Source organism: Triturus cristatus, chromosome 8, assembly GCF_964204655.1.
Source record: "Triturus cristatus chromosome 8, aTriCri1.1, whole genome shotgun sequence".
NCBI classification, from domain to species: domain Eukaryota; kingdom Metazoa; phylum Chordata; class Amphibia; order Caudata; family Salamandridae; genus Triturus; species Triturus cristatus.
In genome coordinates, this window is record NC_140591.1 from 1,585,850,350 (window position 1) to 1,585,871,681 (window position 21,332).

The following is a 21,332-nucleotide window of genomic DNA, read 5'->3' on the forward strand; positions in this document are numbered from 1 at the left end:
CAGACTCACACATCCAGTAATGGCGCCCCAAACAATGCAATAGCACACAACTAGTACCAGTATCTGTACACACAAGCCCATACAACAGTCACACAGCTCTAGCTGTGTATTTCAGGTGTGACCAACACATTCAGTGTTGTGTCCCGCACACCGCTGTAGCAGTCTATTTCAGGTGTAAGGTACACAGGTCAGCTACCCCACAAACAGCTTGAGCTGTATTTTTTCAGGTGAGACCCACACATCCAGTGCTGGCACACAGCACACCGTTCTGGCTGTAAATGTCAGGAGTGACCCCCACATCCAGTGCTGGTACAGAGCGCACTGCTCTGGCTGTATATTTCAGGTGTGACCCCCACATCCAGTGCTGGTACAGAGCGCACTGCTCTGGCTGTATATTTCAGGTGTGACCCACACATCCAGTGCTGGTATCCCACAAACGGCTCTAGCTGTACATTTCAGGTGTGACCCCCACATCCAGTGCTGGTACAGAGCGCACTGCTCTGGCTGTATATTTCAGGTGTGACCCCCACATCCAGTGCTGGTACAGAGCGCACTGCTCTGGGTGTATATTTCAGGTGTGACCCACACATCCAGTGCTGGTATCCCACAAACGGCTCTAGCTGTATATTTCAGGTGTGACCCCCACATCCAGTGCTGGTACAGAGCGCACTGCTCTGGCTGTATATTTCAGGTGTGACCCCCACATCCAGTGCTGGTACAGAGCACACTGCTCTGGCTGTATATTTCAGGTGTGACCCACACATCCAGTGCTGGTATACCACAAACGGCTCTAGCTGTATATTTGATGTGTGACCCCCACATCCAGTGCTGGCACACAGCACAGCGTTCTGGCTGTAAATGTCAGGAGTGACCCCACATCCAGTGCTGGTACAGAGCGCACTGTTCTGGCTGTATATTTCAGGTGTGACCCACACATCCAGTGCTGGTACAGAGCGTACTGTTCTGGCTAGTATATTTCAGGTGCGACCCCCACATCCAGTGCTGGTACAGAGCGCACTGCTCTGGCTGTATATTTCAGGTGTGACCCCCACATCGAGTGCTGGTACAGAGCGCACTGCTCTGGCTGTATATTTCAGGTGTGACCCACACATCCAGTGCTGGTATCCCACAAACGGCTCTAGCTGTATATTTCAGGTGTGACCCCCACATCCAGTGCTGGTACAGAGCGCACTGCTCTGGCTGTATATTTCAGGTGTGACCCCCACATCCAGTGCTGGTACAGAGCGCACTGCTCTGGCTGTATATTTCAGGTGTGACCCACACATCCAGTGCTGGTATCCCACAAACGGCTCTAGCTGTATATTTCAGGTGTGACCCACACATCCAGGGCCGGTACACAGCACACTGTTCAAAATGTACATTTCAAGTGTGACCCCCACATCCAGTGCTGGTACAGAGCGCACTGTTCTGGCTGTATATTTCAGGTGTGACCCCCACATCCAGTGCTGGTACACAGCGCACGTTTCTGGCTGTATATTTCAGATGTGACCTACACACCCAGTGCTGATACACAGCACACTGTTGTGGCTGTATATTTCAGGTGTGACCCACACATCCAGTGCTGGTATCCCACAAACAGCTCTAGCTGTATATTTCAGGTGTGGCCCACACATCCAGGGCAGGTACACAGCACACTGTTCAAAATGTATATTTCTGGTGTGACCCACACATCCAGTGCTGGTACACAGCTCACTCTTGTGGCTGTATATTTCAGGTGTGACCCACACATCCAGTGCTGGTACACAGCACACTGTTGTGGCTGTATATTTCAGGTGTGACCCCCACATCCAGTGCTGGTTTTGAGCGCACTGCTCTGGCTGTATATTTCAGGTGTGACCCACACATCCAGTGCTGGTATCCCACAAACAGCTCTAGCTGTATATTTCAGGTGTGACCCACACATCCAGTGCTGGTATCCCACAAACAGCTCTAGCTGTATATTGCAGGTGGAAGGTACATATTCGGGTGGACTATTTCAGGTGTGACCCGCACATTCAGTGATTATACCTTCCACACCGTGCTAGCTGTATATTTCGAACGTGACCCACAAATCCAGCAATGGTACTCCACACACAGCTCTCGTTGTATTTTAAGAGTGGCCCACACATCAGGTGCTGGAACTGTGCACTATATTTCAGGTCTGACACACATATCCAGCGCTGGTACCCTGCACGCTGTTCTTGCCTTACATTTCATATGTGAGACACATCCAAGGCAGCTCCCCTGCACACTGTGCTAGCTGTACATAGCAGGTGTGGCACACACATCCTGTGCTAATACCGTGTGCACTTTACTAGCAGTATATTTCAAGTTTGACCCACACATCCAGGGAAGGGACCCTGCACACAGTTCTAGCCATAATTTCGGGTGTGCCCAGTCATCCAGTGTTGCTACACCACACACTGATCTAGCTGCATACTTCAGTTGTGACCTACACACAGCGCTGTTTCTTTACACATCACTCTGGCGTTGTAATTCATGTCTGACCCACACAACCAGTGCTGGTACTCTGCAAACAGTTCTAGGCATACATTTCATTTGTGACTCACATATCCAGTGCTGGTACCTTGCACACGGTTCTAGCCGCATATTTCAGTTGTGATCCACACATCCAGGACTGGTGCCGTGCAAATTTTTCTAGCTTTGTGTGTCAAGTGTGATCCACATATCCATGGCTGGTACCTTGCACACTGTTCTAGCCGCATATTTCAGTTGTGATCCACACATCCAGGACTGGTGCCCAGCACATTTTTCTAGCTTTGTGTGTCAAGTGTGATCCACACATCCATGGCTGGTACCTTGCATACAGTTGTAGCTGCATATTTCAGGTGTGACTCGCACATCCAGTGCTGGTACCTTGCATACTGTTGTAGCCGCATATTTCAGTTGCGATCCACACATCCAGAACTGGTGCCCTGCCCATTGCTCTAGCTTTGTGTGTCAAGTGTGATCCACACATCCAACCCTGGTACCCTGCAGACAGCGATAGCTGTATTTCAGGTGTAACATACACATACAGCGTTGGTACCCCGCACAAACTATCCCTTTAATTACATGCGTGAACCATGCATCCAGTGCTGATGCCCCCCACACAGCTCTAGCTGTAGAGTTGAGTTGTGACCACAGAAGAGGTGCACATCATGGGCTAGATTTACTGACGCCCTGAATCTGCCTGCACGTGATAAATAACAATACCGCGGGTACGTTTTTTGATCTGGTGTGATAAATAGCACCTATTATGAGTTTCTGGGGAATAACATGCAGATGTATTTAAAGCATCTAAACTCCACATGGTATGGTAAATGCCGTACACATTTCCCGTGTTAAATTTTGGCAGGTTTCACGTGCGGAAATTTAACGAGGGTTGAGTTATTTAACACATCCAATAATGACAGCATGTGCTAAATACCTCTCACCTGGTAACTCCGACCCACTGTGCTGCACATTGATGTGAAGCCTCTGAGTTAATTGTGCATGATGCCACAACCGCAGCTAGAGTGCATCGCGCAGGCAGACCCTGTTTTGCTCTCTTTGGTAATGTACGCAGAGTAACTTCTGGTGCGTGCATCTATCTCTTTGAAATGTAACACTGCCCAATGTTTGCTATGTGAAATAATACTACCTAAAACACTGAATGTACAAACAACAAAATTATTGAACAATTTCTTGCTAATACGGGTAATTGGCGCTCTACTCACTCCCTTCTTCAACAGTAAATCTTGAACATTTGCCCTTACCTACCCCTTAAAGGTCACACCTTAAAAATAAGGTAAAAAGCATCCGGGTGTAATAACCAGATTCTGTGGTTCCATGGACAACAGCAAGGCTAGTTACCCGGGTGGCCTGGTCTCCCGTGCATCCCAGAGGCCCAGAGAGCTGGTCTGGCATGGCATACGTGTGGATGTGCAGAGCAGTACAGTAGACACTGGAAGTGAAGCTGGGCTGGGAAAGAAATCTTCAAGGGAAATTAAGCTGACAACAATGGTGAAAGGGATTGAACCCACACAGTAGGCAATTCAGCATTTTGGAAGGTAGGTCATGAAAGGTGTTTAATATGTAGAACAATTGCTGAAAATGTTTGCTCCTGTGGTGTGTCCGTACCTTGCTCAGGTCACGATTGTGATGAACATCATAGGGCCGCTGTGTGTCAAAGGTGGACGGTCCATGAGTGCTCAGATTTGTGCGGATCAAGTGAAGTTGTTTGTGAGCGAGTTGGGTGTGGTACTCAAGCAGGCATCTCTGTGCCACATAGAGGTCCATGGAGTGGCTCAGGGCTTAACCAGAGCTACTGCTGAAGCTTCTCTTCACCTGTCTGTGAGTGAGGGGTCAGGTTTTCTTCACCTGTCTGTGAGTGAGGGGTGAGTTTCACTTCACCTGTCTATGATTGAGGGGTTAGATTCACTTCACCTGTCTGTGAGTGAGGGGTCAGGTTCTCTTCACCTGTCTGTGAGTGAGGGGTGAGCTTCACTTCACCTGTCCGTAAGTGAGGGGTTAGGTTCACTTCACCTGTCTGTGAGTGAGGGGTCAGGTTCTCTTCACCTGTCTGTGAGTGAGGGGTTAGGTTCACTTCACCTGTCTATGAGTGAGGGGGTCAGGTTCTCTTCACCTGTCTGTGAGTGAGGGGTGAGCTTCACTTCACCTGTCCGTAAGTGAGGGGTTAGGTTCACTCCACCTGTCTGTGAGTGAGGGGTCAGGTTCTCTTCACCTGTCTATGAGTGAGGGGTTAGGTTCTCTTCACCTGTCTGTGAGGGGTCAGGCTCTCTTCACCTGTCTGTGAGTGAGGGGTCAGGTTCTCTTCACCTGTCTATGAGTGAGGGGTTAGGTTCTCTTCACCTGTCTGTGAGTGAGGGGTCAGGTTCTCTTCACCTGTCTATGAGTGAGGGGTTAGGTTCACTTCACCTGTCTGTGAGTGAGGGGTCAGGTTCTCTTCACCTGTCTGTGAGTGAGGGGTCAGGTTCTCTTCACCTGTCTGTGAGTTAGGGGTTAGGTTCACTTCACCTGTCTATGAGTGAGGGGTCAGGTTCTCTTCACCTGTCTGTGAGTGAGGGGTGAGCTTCACTTCACCTGTCCGTAAGTGAGGGGTTAGGTTCACTCCACCTGTCTGTGAGTGAGGGGTCAGGTTCTCTTCACCTGTCTGTGAGTGAGGGGTTAGGATCACTTCACCTGTCTGTGAGTGAGGGGTCAGGTTCTCTTCACCTGTCTGTGAGTGAGGGGTCAGGTTCTCTTCACCTGTCTATGAGTGAGGGGTTAGGTTCACTTCACCTGTCTGTGAGTGAGGGGTCAGGTTCACTTCACCTGTCTGTGAGTGAGGGGTCAGGTTCTCTTCACCTGTCTGTGAGTGAGGGGTCAGGTTCTCTTCACCTGTCTATGAGTGAGGGGTTAGGTTCTCTTCACCTGTCTGTGAGTGAGGGGTCAGGTTCTCTTCACCTGTCTGTGAGTGAGGGGTCAGGTTCTCTTCACCTGTCTATGAGTGAGGGGTTAGGTTCTCTTCACCTGTCTGTGAGTGCGTGGTCAAGTTCACTTGACCTGCCTGTGAGGGATCAGGTTCTCTTCACATGTCTGTGAGTCAGGAGGTAAGTTAGCTTCACCTGCCGGTGAGGGGTCAGATTCTTTTCACCCATCTGTGAGTGAGGGGTCAGGTTCTCCTCGCCTGCCTGTGAGTGAGGGGCCTCAAGTGGAAATGAGAGATAAGATTTCTCTGTGGATGTTCAGAACAAGCAATGGTTTCCACATTTGTCCCTCTTACAACGGGGAGGACACCTATCTCCACAGTGGTGTGGGAAGGAGGAAACCAGAAGTCCCTTTGACAAGGACCCACCTATGGTTTAAGGCCTCCGGGCCAAACATGGTTTGGCACCCCCCTACATACAAAGCCTGGTCAAACCCTATGTGCCCGCTCGACAGCTGAGATTAGCTAGCCTTGTTGTAAATTAAAGCGGAATGTGATTAAGCATTTACTGAAAACATTAATGCTTCCCCTTTAGATCGTGTTTTCTTTGTTATGTTGACTGAAGTCCGGACTCCATTTTGTATTGACATGCTGCCACGTGTTCGTCACGAGGAGAGTCCGACCTCTGTGTTAGTTGCTCCTGTAATCTGCCTAGTAACAGTTTATAAATAGCTCTCTTGTCCATCTGGCGCATGCCCAGACTTGACCACATCTGTTATAATTAGCTTTGCTTGACCATGTGTTTTCGCGGGCTCAAAGAGTATGTTAGCTCCGCCCATGTATTGATTCAGTATCGAGAATGACCATAAATGGTAATGTTCTTCGACCTCATGTTGTATCCACCCACTATGAGCCCCTCTGTTGTGTATAAAAGGGGACTGTGTACGCAAGTTCTGTGTGCTACTCCATGCAATACTGAAGAGTGTTGTGTGGACTGTAGGACCACCCTTAAGGGTTAATAAACGTTGTTTTTGTACTTTGCAGTTTCCGTGCCAACTTCCTTATAGGTTCCATTACAGGGGAGCGAACCCTTGGGCTTTGCGGGCCTAGCTGGGGCCTGTATACATCAATTGGCGCCCGTCACGTGGGGCTCATCGGCGACTCGGATGCTCGAAGGACTGGTCGCGACGAAGGTGAGGAGTTTGGCCGGGGACGTGATCACTGCCAGCGGCGTCTTAGCCCTGGCATCCCGAGGTTTTTCTTCCTTCCCTTCCGAGCTGACCGTCTGGGTGGCGCCGGTCATCGACTGAGACCTCTTCTGTCGGTCCTGCCGTGAGAGCCGTTTGGGCGATTGTGGAGCTTGGCAGTTGGAACCTGGACTCTTGATTGGTAAGAACCGTTGTACGGTACTTGCTCCGAGTTTTTGAAGCCTGGGTTGGCTATTTGAGTTTGATTGATGATGACTAGTCATATTTTGAATTTGTCTTTGTGAAAATATATGCGTTGCAACACATATAGGCAGGTAATGTGGAGAAATTTCTTATCGAGAATGACCATAAATGGTAATGTTCTTCGACCTCATGTTGTATCCACCCACTATGAGCCCCTCTGTTGTGTATAAAAGGGGACTGTGTACGCAAGTTCTGTGTGCTACTCCATGCAATACTGAAGAGTGTTGTGTGGACTGTAGGACCACCCTTAAGGGTTAATAAACGTTGTTTTTGTACTTTGCAGTTTCCGTGCCAACTTCCTTATAGGTTCCATTACAGGGGAGCGAACCCTTGGGCTTTGCGGGCCTAGCTGGGGCCTGTATACATCAGCCTTCCTTTTTTTTCTGTTCCCAGAGTCCATGTCACTCATATGAGCGGCAGGTCATTCTCCTACCCTGGCCCCAAACTGTGGAATTGTCTTCCTCTGGAACTCTGGATGTCATTCGCTTTTAGCTTTCCGTAAGAAATTAAAGACCTTCCTTTACAGCTGAGTATGATCCTTCTGTATAATCATCTGCAATCGTCGCTTGCGTATTGTCCTGCTCAGCGCCGGGAAACCCTGTTGGGTAGCTGTGCGCTTTACAAATCTTTTAATAAAATATATATGGTTGGAGGAGCTGCTGCCCTACTCACTGTGACTCTGACTTTACGCACTTCATGTTACTCAGAGGCGTGGCATTTTACCGTATAATGAAACCCCTCACATGTGACCACAACAAATCAGCATAATTATATCCTGCAGCGCAATGAAGAAAGACTTTATGCAAATTTCCGTGCCTCAGTCAGGAGGAGTGACTCCTTGAATGTTCAATAAGACAGATTAGGATAATACCAGCCTGCGGTACATCAAAAAACAAGAGAACACATTACTCACTAACACTCCCTTCCCCCCCATCCATACGCACACACTGCTGAGAAGCGCAATACATTAAATGATGAGATAAAAATATGATTTATATAGTGCCACATGGGTGACTGAATCACCTCTAGGCTCCTCACTGTTATGTCCTTTGTGGAAATGGCCAATATGTTAACATGATGAGATAACATGCAATGCATTTATTCCTGCAAGAGTCACGTGGGAGAGTGACAATACTGAGGACGGGGGGTGTAGGCATGGGAAAGGGGTGAGGAGGGGGGACACCCCGCAAAAGAAAGAGGAGAAAATACAAATTGGAGACAGCACAAGGACAAGCATTGTTAATGCATCGGTTACACATATGCAATGAATAAAGAGCTGTTTTCATCAATCATCGTTCGGGTGAAGGAAAGAGCTCTCTGACAGATAACATGGGAGTGGAGAGGATGTAGCGCAGTGGCCAGAGCTGCTCACTGAGAGCTGGGGATCCCGATTCGAGTCTCCGTGGTGCCGGGCAACATCCTGTGATTCTATTCAAATCACTTAATCTCTCCAGGTGATGAGTTGTCATATAAATATGCAGCAAGAGTAAAAGGCAAAACGTTATCAAAATTTAATTCCACCAAAGTGGATTTTACCAGTATTTCGGCGGCGAGAGGCAGACGAGGAACAAGAATTGGTAAATGCAGGAAAATATGCTACAGCCAATAGAAATGGAGGAAAGGTAAGAGGCATTTTTTTGTGAAAAAAGAACCAATAGCAAGCTAGTTCAACAACAATATATAATCTGGGTAAAACCAACCAATGACCATAAATGATATGAGGAACCATATATCTTTAGAAAAATATACTTTCAATGTATTATTTTTCTTAAACATTATACATATACAAAAGTTTATATATTATAGTGGATTATCAATGATTTATCACACTGTAGTGTTTTTTCTCTCAACATATACAATTTTTAACAATAAAAACATCAATAGACAATAATATCCTGATATCATGTATCTTGTTCTTAATCATGTGTTGGGTCATTAACCCTATCTTTATAGTCTTCATCTATGTTTAGTTGGTAATGATAAGAGCGTCTCATATTCCCATTGTCATGGCACATATTACCTATATAATGAGGATAAAGATAGGTACACAAACATGTATATTGCTATCTATGAGTATAGAGCCCTCATTTCATAAGGGTCATGTTTTATTAATCAAGAGCTTGATTTTATCCAAATGGGATATATTGTATCTCTTTGTGATCTATACTTACACGAGTATTTTAAACTCCACAGTTGTTATATGGTGTTGACTTATTCAAAGAAGTAAAGTCAAAAAACTGAAACATAAAGGAGAACGCAATCTTAGTTTGGGTTATTTGCCTGATTGCATAATTGCATTAATATTAAAAATCCAGACACTTACTTAAATTCAGCAGATGTCTAAGGATTAGACTGATGATAATCATGCGAGATCCTACGACGTAGATGCCTGTCAATGGATCAGACACTCCTATTTGTGTACACTTTATAAAGCAATGTGACAGCCTCTTAGTCATATTCCTAACTTCGGTATAAGTCATTTTCTACATAGTATACACAAAGATACATACTTTGATGATGCACTCCTGTTCTTAGATCATATTTATATTGAAATATCGGTCAAAAGTTTAAAATTAGGAACGTAATATCGAGGAACAGTGTCCATAATAGTGCTTCAAATGGCAGTTTTCATGACAAGTTTGGACGTACTCTATGCTTAATACGCAAGAAAGGTTTTATTGTTCCCACAACCTAATGGGTGTATCCAGTATTGGATCTAAATGATCTGGAAAATGAAGTAGTTAGAGTTTTAGCACCCCAATGACCAATAATCATGATGTTATGGGATACTAACTTAAGCAAAAGGAAAAAGTATATAGTTTCCACAACTTAGTGGGTATATCCAATACGGGGTCTAGATAATGAGGTAGTTGACGTTTAGTGTGACATACTAACGTAAATAGAAAACAAAGTCACTAAATAAAAGGTAAGAGGCAAGAGGTAAGAGGGTGCATTCCATTGGTGGTGCATGAGCTTCTCATGCAACCATGAATGGGATTTGCCACAAATCCTTATCTACAACGAAATGTAGACACGGATTTGAGCCATAATCTTGCGCTTCTGCAAGGAAGACATAATAAGGGGAAATGTTTCATTTCTCCTGGTTTTTCACACTTTGCATGTGTGCTGCATTGTACAGCACTCGTAAGAAATGGGAAATGTCTTAAAGCATGGGTACTAGCAAACATCTGGTGGCTGAATTGCAAAATGTGAAAACAGAAAACGTGGTATGAGTCCTGGCTTCCCCGCTTGAAGAAACTGTGTGATCCTAGGCAATTGGGTAATTTCACTTTGCCTCCTATTTCTTCATTACCACATATTAGTGCCCCTTGAAATATACGAGTTCAGGATATGTGCTGCACAAAACATTCTCTTTTGTTTTACTCAATAAGATATAATGTTGTTCCAATCATATAACAACCAAGGCTAAACACAAGGTGCACCTGACAAATGACTTTCCTCTTGTTTCACTAATGGCATTGTTTTCAGAAGGGTGGCAGCATTAATGTTTCCAAGATCATGTTTGAAAACTACCAGTTCTAATAAATGCCTCTCCATGCATTGATATTATCGGATCTACTATGGTAAAACCCTTCTGCATGGTAATAAAATTAACGTATTTGCAGTTTGCAGAGTTTTTAATAATGTTTTTACATGTTTAGTGCAAGATGTCTTTAGAGCTAAAGGTGTTTCTAAAGATAAGTAGTCTAAGGCACCTTCTTTACCTTTCCTTAGTTAACGAGTTAAGAAAAATTGCAAAAAGATCAAAAGGGAGTGGAGGACAAACTATGATCCTCACCTGAAAATCAAGTATAAAACGGCCATAAGAAACTACCACAATAATGTAAAAATTACTCAGGCTAAGTTCTTCGAAGAAAAAATCACCCTGGCTCAGAACTCCTCAAAGGAATTGTTTGGGGTAGTTAAGGCACTCACCGATCCCAACCAGGACCCCCATCCCTTAGTGACATCAGAGGAGAGATGTAATGACTTAGCTTCCTTCTTCCTCTCAAAAGTAACTGACATCTACGGCTCCTTTGGAGCAAGTAGGTTACAACCTCAAGGGGGGAGGAGGATCAGGAAGAAACCCCTCCGCCAAAAACTTTCACCATTCTCCCGCTAATGGTAGCAAAGGAAGCAGAATCCCTAATGGATAAAGTGAAGCTTGGTTCACCCTCAGATCCGGCCCGCCCCACATCCTTAAAAAAGCCACATCTACCATCCTTCCATCCCTGATTAATGTCATGAACCAGTCTCTGGAGACAGGTATTGTCCCAGCAGCATGGAAACATGCCATTATAAACCACTGTTAAAAAAAACTAACGCAGACCCATCACAACTAGCTAATTACCGCCCCATTTCCCTGCTGCCTTTTGCGTGTAAGCTGGTGGAAAAGCAAGCTAATAGATCATTAGCGGAATTTCTAGAAACGAACCAATGCCTCCACCCAACCCAGATGGGATTCTGGGCACAACACAGCACGGAACCCTCCCTGGTGGTGGTAGTGGAGGAACTTAGGGCATCATTAGATCAGGGGAAATCAGCGGCCTCACTCCTCTTGGACCTGAGCGCTGGCATCGATACGGTAGACCACCACATCTTACGAAGGAGAATCTCGGCCATCGGGATACAGGGAACTGCGCTCAAGTGGTTGGCATCCTTCCTGGAGGGACGACCATTTCAAGTTTTAGAGAACACTACCTTCTCTAAGACAATGTCAATGAGTTGTGGGGTACCACAGGGCTCCTCGCTCAGCCCGACACTGTTCAGTGTGTATATGGATCCACTAGCATAGATTGTCCAAGAATTCAACATCTTCATGACGTCTTATGCGGACGACATTCAACTGGTGATCTCCCTGGACCCAAAAAACAGTAGGGACTCTGAGAGATTAGCACATTGTATGGAAAGAGTCAAGGAGTGGATGACGAAAAGCTACCTAAAGCTAAACTGAGACAAAACCGAGCTAATGGTCCTTGGGAACAAGCAAATCCCCAGACCTCCCATAAACTGGCCGGATTGTCTAGGTAGCTCCCCTGTACCTAAAGAAACTATAATAAATCTGGGTTTCTGGCTAGACAAAGATCTCTCCATGGCGACACAAGCCAAGAAAGTTGCAGCAACTTGTTTTGGACTTCTAAGAAGTCTCCGAAGGATCCTAGACTGAATCCCCATGCAGTTTAGGAAGACGGTACTCCATTCTCTGGTCACTTCGCGGCTGGATTATGGAAACACATTGCCCTGGGGGCACCAAAAATATGTGACCCACAGACTGCAAGTAGTCCAGAATGCAACAGCAAGACTACTGTGCAATGTCCCTGCCCGGGAGTCGGTGAAAACACACCTAAAAGTACTACACTGGCTCCCCGTGGAAGCTAGAGTCAAATTCAAGGTGCTGAACATGACGCACAAAGCTCTACACAACAGAGGCCCGAGGAAAATAGAGTCTATTATCACCTTACACTCCTAATAGGTACTTGAGATCAAGTTCCGAAGGATTCCTAAAGCCAACTAGGGCCACTAGGGAGAGGTGGGGAGGAGGATCTTTTCCCCACCAAGGGCCACATGTATCATTCCAAATTGCGATCGCAAACGCCGAAATTCGCAGAATTTCGGCATTTGCGATCTCAATTGGGTTTAGTGGTATGTATTAATGGAAAACTGCCTTGCAAAATTAAGAACCGCAAAATTTGCGATTCCCTATTTTGCGATTGCAATCAAGGAATCGCAAATTGAGAATGTCTTCCCATTCATTCCTATGTGCCTCTAGGCCCAAAGTAATGAATGGGGAGGTATACCTTAATTGCGAATCGCAATTTGCGATTCGCAATTAAGGAATATGTAGGATTCACAAAATTATTTGCAAATCCTACATACATAGCGTTTTGCGATTCTGAAATAGCGATTCGCAAAAAATCGCTTTTTGAGAATCGCAAAAGAACATTTTGATACATATGGCCCCAAGTCCCCAAACTCTGGAACTCCCTGCCACGCGAGTTTTGAATGATGGACAAAGAATTGCAGTCTCGTAAAGCAATTAAAACTTGGCTGTTTAAACAATATCTATAAGTCCCACTCAACTAGATGTCTCTTTGTGCTGGGAAGCCTTAGGGCAGCCATGCGCCCCAAATCCATGATAATAATAATAATAATAATAATAAAGTATAAATAAATGTATGCCAATTTCACAGTTTTCCTTTCGTAATGTTCCTGCTCTGTCAAGTGAGCAGAGCCCAGTGCTGGTGTTCACCAGGGGGCCGCCATAAAAGGTCAGGAGGGCCGCATGCGGCCCCCGGTTCCTACCTTGTGTATCCCTGCCTTAAAGCATAGCTTGCAGCACCTGCGTGTCACAAAGCAAGCACTATGCACTATAGCACACGGGTGTCTGTGTTGGAGCTTGGCAGCCAGAGGTGCACCAGTGCAAGGAGAGAGGAGGACAGCACCGCATCTTAGTAGATATGGTCCTGCTCTGTCTCTTTCATGCAACGCAGTGTTGTAATTTTACCTGCTGTCAGGGACGGCTTTGGCACTGGTGGCGCCCAGTGCGACAATGGTTCTTTGGCGCCCCCCCCACTCACCACCTCCACCACGGATTGCCTCCCCACCACCCTTTAACAGTCTCCATAACCACTCTCTCTCAGATGCATTTATTTAATCCTATAGCGTCACTCATAAAAGTGAAGGGTGTCAGAGCATTTTACATAACACACACATTACACAGAGACTATCAATCATAGGTGTGTAAATTAGTGTATAGGAAGTGTTACATAAGACACAGGACATCAAGGGGTGGATTCACACGTCATCCATACAGGTAGGCAGTATAGTTGAAGAGTACTTGGTCTGGAGAAGCACAAACTCTGAATTTAAAAATGTATCGCAATGGATTGGGGCACTCTTTATTAGCTGGAACTGATTTGTACCCAAATGAACACTTTTCCCAACATTAGTATAATGTAACTCTGGGGTTAAAATCCATACGCTCTAATCTATACTTTGAAGTCTGCACGCAGTTCTTTGACAGTTAATAGCTCACTATAAACTGCAACTAACAAAAGGAAGTCACTGAAAAAAGCAGTAACCCACTGAACCTTTTACATTACATACACTTTGTGATCTGCATGATAAATGTTCTTTGCAGCAGGCATATTAACCCTCTGCGCTACCTTACCATGAATCGAAACTTTCAGGAGTCAAAACTTCTACTAGACAAAACTCTGATCTTTCCTGGAAGAACATTAATCACCAGAGTTTTCTTGACATATTAATTATTGCCTGAAAATTACTGGAAGCCAGGAATGGGCAGCAGGTGCTTTTAAGCACAATATAAACTATCAGACAGGCACCCCCATGCAAAGTCAGCACCCGGTGCGGTGGCACCGGCCGCACCGCCCTAGAGCCGGCCCTGCCTGCTGCGCTGTGTTGCGTGCCTTCTACGTAAATCTGGGCCCCTGGGTGCACTTCCCTCAGCCATGTACAAAACGAAATGATAGTTTATGTCTAGGTGCCAGCCAGACAAATATCTACGAAGGATTGGCGCAGGGCAGCGCCACATTTCTTCTCATGTGCTTCCCTGCACCAATGTGAAAGGGCAGGAATCACAGTATTTATGAAATATGGTGCATTCCTATCCTTTCCTCCTGCGCTGGCGCACAATTTGTTACCTGGCGCCAATGTAGGCACCCTTACACCATGCTGCAAGGCACCCTTGCACCATGCTGCCAGGGTGCCTCCGTTGCAGGCAGGATTGTTTTTGTTCAGGAAAGGGCACTTTCTTGCACAAAAACAATCCCAAGAGGCATTTCCCCCTTTCTGTCTTCTGCAGAATGCAGCACTCATGGAGAGAGGAAAAAAGGAGGCGAAATGAAAACATTTCTCCTTGGTACGCCTACTCTGGGGAGGCGTAAGGTTTTGGCACTGCCCTAGGTTTACGTGATTTTGTAAATCTGGGGCAGCGTCAAAATCCATGGGTGTTGCGTGGGAGCACCCACCACTGTGCCTCCTTGACACAGAGTTAGGAACCTTACTCCGTATCTATGAGGCCATGCAAAGCCATGCAGGGTGGCTATGCGTCACCTCATGGATATGATTGAGAAGCTTGCACCACCTGAGCATCAAGAAAAGCGAAGCTTCGCCGGCGCAAGCTTCTTGTAAATAAGCCTGTAGGTTTTGGTTAAGAGCAACACAGGATGTATCCTTCAACAATTTTTTCTTTGTGCAAAATGGTGCAATTATAAAGTAGTTTTACTTAAACGCTTCATCAAAAAAGAATATTTTGTTGTCAAAAAGCTTGGCGCATTGTAAAAGGGCACAAAATGTCAAATGGCATGCCGCTTTACTCTTAAACACTTTTTGTGCCCCCGCCCCCCAAAATACTATGCATCCTTACCGAGATCCAGCTGTTTCCACCAGGGTTCACTGTGACATACAGCACATCAGCCAAATACAATACATGCGGAAAAAAGAAGCCAATGCAAAAAAAGTAACAAAATATGTTTTATGTAGCGCCACATGGATGAGTGAATCACCTCTGGGCACTTGAGTGTTACATCCTTTGTGGAAATGGCACAGACAACTCTTAGCAAAAGAGGCGAGGTGGAACCATAGCCAGTGGTGCTGACAAATGCTTATGTATAGTGTTGCAGGCTTTTATCGCGCATAACGTGCCAAGTGTAACTTATGCAAATGACAGTCGGGGGGGGGGCCTGAACGTTACTGGTAAACCATTCAGAAGAGGAGATGAGTGCAGAAGGACAGGCCAGGGCAGGACTGATACACTGTGTGGAAGCAGGGCAGAGCGGAGGACTGGACATGGCGGGACTGATACACTGTGTGGAAGCAGGGCAGAGCGGAGTACTGGACAGGGCGGGACTGATACACTGTGTGGAAGCAGGGCAGAGTGGAGGACTGGCCATGGCAGGACTGATACACTGTGCTGAAGGAGGGCAGAGCGGAGGACTGTTCTGGACAGGGCAGGACTGATACACTGTGTGGAAGCAGGGCAGAGCGGAGGGCTGGTCTGAACAGGGCGGGATTGATACAGTGTGAGGAAGGAGGGCAGAGTGGAGGACTGGACAGGGCGGGACTGATACACTGTGTGGAAGCAGGGCAGAGCGGAGGACTGGACAGGGCGGGACTGATACACTGTGTGGAAGCAGGGCAGAGTGGAGGACTGGTCTGGACAGGGCGGGACTGATACACTTTGTGGAAGGAGGACAGAGTGGAGGACTGGTCTGGACAGGGCGGGACTGATACACTTTGTGGAAGGAGGACAGAGTGGAGGACTGGTCTGGACAGGGCGGGACTGATACACTTTGTGGAAGGAGGACAGAGTGGAGGACTGGCCATGGCAGGACTGATACACTGTGCGGAAGCAGGGCAGAGTGGAGGACTGGCCATGGCAGGACTGATACACTGTGTGGAAGCAGGGCAGAGCGGAGGACTGGACAGGGCAGGACTGATACACTGTGTGGAAGCAGGGCAGAGTGGAGGACTGGACAGGGCAGGACTGATACACTGTGTGGAAGCAGGGCAGAGTGGAGGACTGGACAGGGCGGGACTGATACACTGTGTGGAAGCAGGGCAGAGCGGAGGACTGGACAGGGCGGGACTGATACACTGTGTGGAAGCAGGGCAGAGTGGAGGACTGGTCTGGACAGGGCGGGACTGATACACTTTGTGGAGGAAGGAGGACAGAGTGGAGGACTGGTCTGGACAGGGCGGGACTGATACACTTTGTGGAAGGAGGACAGAGTGGAGGACTGGTCTGGACAGGGCGGGACTGATACACTTTGTGGAAGGAGGACAGAGTGGAGGACTGGTCTGGACAGGGCGGGACTGATACACTGTGTGGAAGCAGGGCAGAGCGGAGGACTGGACAGGGCAGGACTGATACACTGTGTGGAAGCAGGGCAGAGTGGAGGACTGGACAGGGCAGGACTGATACACTGTGTGGAAGCAGGGCAGAGTGGAGGACTGGACAGGGCGGGACTGATACACTGTGTGGAAGCAGGGCAGAGTGGAGGACTGGACAGGGCGGGACTGATACACTGTGTGGAAGCAGGGCAGAGCGGAGGACTGGACAGGGCGGGACTGATACACTGTGTGGAAGCAGGGCAGAGTGGAGGACTGGCCATGGCAGGACTGATACACTGTGCGGAAGCAGGGCAGAGTGGAGGACTGGCCATGGCAGGACTGATACACTTTGTGGAAGGAGGACAGAGCGGAGGACTGTTCTGGACAGGACTGATACACTGTGTGGAAGCAGGGCAGGGAGCAGCAGACTGGCCTGTACAGGACTATGACCTCTGCGGAAGAGAAGAATGAGCCAGAGCTGGCTTGGAGGCCCCTCACAAACTCTATAGGAAAAGGGAAGAGTAACGCAGGAGTGTCCTGGGCAGGAGCAGTGATGTCTGTGGAGGAGAAGAGCAAACAGGGCTGGTTTAGATTGGACCGAATAATTCTCTGATGAAAGGAGAAGCTGGACTGGCGTCCCTTTCCTCCAGTCTGTCATCACCCTCCCCCATACGCCATTTATCACTGTTTACTATGATAATGATTATATTTTTTGTATGGTTCTGCATTCCACAGCTACGGTGCTTCTAGGTGCTATCAATAACAGATGGCAGTAACCAGTGCATGGTGCTCGTATTGCCTTTAAAGGGTTGTTCCCCCTATAATGGGGCATGCGCTCGCCTTTATCACTGCTGCTGAATCCAGTCCTGGCCCTGTTATGAGAATCTTTAACCCTTCAGCTGCCGCCTGGGGTTTGTTTCTGGGCAGAGTACGTAGATAGAGGGTACGTACATAGAGGGTGTAAGCAAGTGAAAGGGAGGTTTATTTTGGGGAAACAACCTTTACAACGAAACTTTGACAACGCGTGCAGTTACATCGCGGATTTTACAATGAACGCGATGTAACCACGCGATGCCATTACAACGCAAGTCTTTACATCGACTTGCGCTAGATGGCGTGCTAACATTAAAAATAGTGTAGTTTACTATCCCAACACCTTCCCTACTGTTAAGTGGACTGCAGTTGGAATAGTAAATTACGCTTTTCTAATGTTAGCACGCCATCTAGCGCAAGTCGATGTAAAGACTTGCGTTGTAATGGCATCGCGTGGTTACATGCGTTCGTTGTAAAAACCGCAATGTAACTGCACGCGTTGTAAACACACGCGTTGTAACATCATACATCCTTTATTTTGATATATTCAACAGTCTGGCTATCGTCACGAGGCAAATAATATAGTATTTGTCCCTCCTAAATGTGACTGAGAAGGGCAGGGGAAAAGCAGCGCAACACCCGAAGTAAATGTAGCGACAATGAAAGAATCTTTCCTACTGTCCTTGCTTTGCCTCTCCATCCCTCAAGCCCTTCCTCCCCCTCGCTCCCCCCGTGCTCTACTCTCTCTCCTTCATTCCCTCTCCCTCTGGGAATTTGGGGGCCTATTTGTTTTTTTTTTTAACACAATTCTATTGAGATTTTCACAAAAGGTTGAATATATAATATTCACATTTGCATAAGAACATAAAATGATGTGTAGAGATACATGTGACATAATATGATAACCAAATCGGAAACGTATATATATACGCAATCCTATACAATGGTATCTTGCAGTACAGCGGCACATCTGACACCTGGAATTGAAGTTATGGCCGCAACTAAGCAGCTATCCTGTACACTTCTAATATCTACTCAATACAATATAACATACTACTCTTTAATCTAATAAGGCCCCCCTCCCCCCACTTCTCTGGCATCCTTTACATGATTTTTCACGGTATATTGTGGTCTCTCATTTGAGATCACGCCCTTACCTTATGAACATATATGTGTATAATCTTGTGTATCAAGACAGTTCAAACTATGTGTATTGGATTAGATGGGTGCAATTATGTTAGTGGGCAGGGGGTGTAGGGGATGTAGTTCCATTCCGTGATGGTGAAGTTGATATTGGATCTATAGCTTTAAATGATATTAACATTTGGTCCCATTCCATAGAAATTGGTAATTTAAGAAGTCCATGAAATTATTCTTGTTGAATAATTGCACTTTCCGCGGAGCCCCAGCGAACCATCTCTGTGTGCCATGCAAGTGGTTGAGGTGGGGAGGCAGATTTCCATCTCAAAGTGATGGCTTGTTTCGCTTTGTGGATGGCCATATCCGCAAATCTATAACAGACCTTCTGACTCTTTGGACATCGGCGTATCCCAACAGGCAGCTTTCTGCAGTCGCCCAGACATCAGTTCCAGTGATTTCTTGTACTCTATACCTGACGGTATGCAAGAAGTTTCGTAAGCGCGGGCAGTCCCATAGCATATGAAGTATATCAGCGTCTGCCTCCTGACATCTAGGGTAGGGGCTTTGTGCATTCGGATACATTCTATTAAGGCGGTGCGGTGTATGGTATGCCCTATGCAGTATGTATCACAAGGGGTAACAGTTCCCAAAAGAGTAGAGTCTGCAGCCAAACTATGGTTACGAGTCAAGGCCGAGAAGGCGAAAAAGTGACAAAAGAAATGTCTCTAAGTGATCAGGTTGAGATGGGATGAAGCTGGGGGAATTTCTCCTTTAAGAAATAGTGCCCTCACACACTCTTGCGAGTGTCATGCTTCATCATCGGGCATTGCTCCTCGTGGGGGTGGCGCTGCAGTCCTCCACGGGCCCCGCAAGAGGTCTCTTTATCGGAGATCTTTTTAGGAGACGCCGCAGTTGTGCATGTGGGTGTGTGGGCCTTAAAAAGTGTGAAAGTGATTTAAAATTACGCAACTGGTACCTAGAGAACACACTTTATTCAGGGGTCCAGGAGGTAAAGAGTGGTGTGTGCGTACCACGCTGGATATAAAGCACCTCCAAAAAACAAATATAATCGAGGGGAGAGTATTGCTCTGCTGCTTCCTTTAAAATTTCATGCATGTATGTGAAGGTGAAAGTGTGACAGACATTCCCAATTCAACTGAGAGATGAAACGCGCAAGATACTTTGGTCAAGACCATATATGGATGTAGAGTAAAAGGGCAAGGGATGAGGGTGACACCTTTCTAAAGAGTAAATTAGAACAAAGTGCAAGACAGGTTATCTTTTAAACTAAAAAAAAAAAATCCATGTAAGTGGTGAATACCAAGGAGTAGAGCTCGAATATGTCTCAAATACTTACCGGAGATGAATTGGAGAAGGCTGTTCCTCGTTTTGCCATATCTTTCCTTATGAAACAAAATCTCATTTGAAGAATTCAATTCAGTGGATTTTTGCTTATCATCAATTTCTCCTTTTTATGTTTTAAACCATATTCTCATGACTATTGAATACTTAGTCAATGTTATAGATTGTAGGATTGAGAGGGCACATATTTGTTTGTTGATCAAAGGGCCCTGTCCTTATGGCATAAGGGCTTGTTTTGGGGTGGTTCTCCTTCTATCTGTAAGGGCGAACAAATGAGGTCCTCCCAATATCTACTACCTATCTTTATGGATCTCATGCGGGGAGCTGCTTGGCGAATGAATGACAATCCTGCAACCCCCAAGCAGCGGCACAACAGTGACAACCAAGTCATTCTTATTGTCTTGGTGGCCGAAGACATCTCCGAAGGGCTTTGAGGACTGTGTATCATGATTATGCATTAAGGAGAATCCACCTAAATCTGTATTAATCATCATTCTCTGCTAGCTGCTCCTGTGCAGGACAACCAGTCTTCACTTAAGGAAACACTACTCACAGGTATTGTCAGTACCATACTCCTAAAAGTATTCCAAGCTTTCAACTTTGCAGATGCTTTTATATTTGGGAATCCCACTTGACTAATTTTACAATTTCACAAATGCTGTGAAAGTAAGAATTTTAGAGAATGAAAATTCATGATCCTATCTGAAAGGTCATCTGAATCAGAGATGCAGCACTAAACCAGGTGCCCATGAAGGTCTCTGGTCTTTTAATATTTTTCACATTTTTAATATAGGCACTATAGAAAAGACAGAGCGGCTGGTGGCAGACGCGTAGGCCAGGATTACTGAGATGAATCCGCTTTGACTCGATTTCAAATTTGAGGAAGGTCTGCAGGTGCAAGACCTCAAGGAAGCATTTATTCCATAGTTTTGGACATAAGGCCGCACGTCTCCACTCCCCTTTCGATTTCCATCTAAAGGGTGGTACCACCAACAAAAGTTGGCAGCCAAACCAGTTTATTCCTGTTCGAAATAGAGATGCAAAGGACTCTGCCTTCTATGTACTGAAATACTTAGCAGATATTCTTGAAATCTATTTTCTGCTCCATTAGAAACCATCGGAGACAATGCATTAGTGCAAAAATCAAATGTATATCAGCATTTTGGCCAAGTTGTAATTTTTTCAGTAGGTAGCCATTGTGTATTGCATCTGGTTGCCGTATCTTTGAAGTTGTTTCTCAATGTGTGGTTGTGAGATGTTAAGTCAATGACATGTGAATAATTGTACAACATTTTTCTTCT

General features: G+C 46.2%; 1 protein-coding gene across 2 annotated transcripts in view; it reads left to right on the forward strand.

The window, feature by feature from the left end:
* The window catches only part of CCKBR (cholecystokinin B receptor), a 342,211-nt gene that overhangs the window by 205,731 nt on the left and 115,148 nt on the right, over positions 1-21,332 (forward strand). The gene's annotated exons all lie outside the window — the stretch shown is intronic.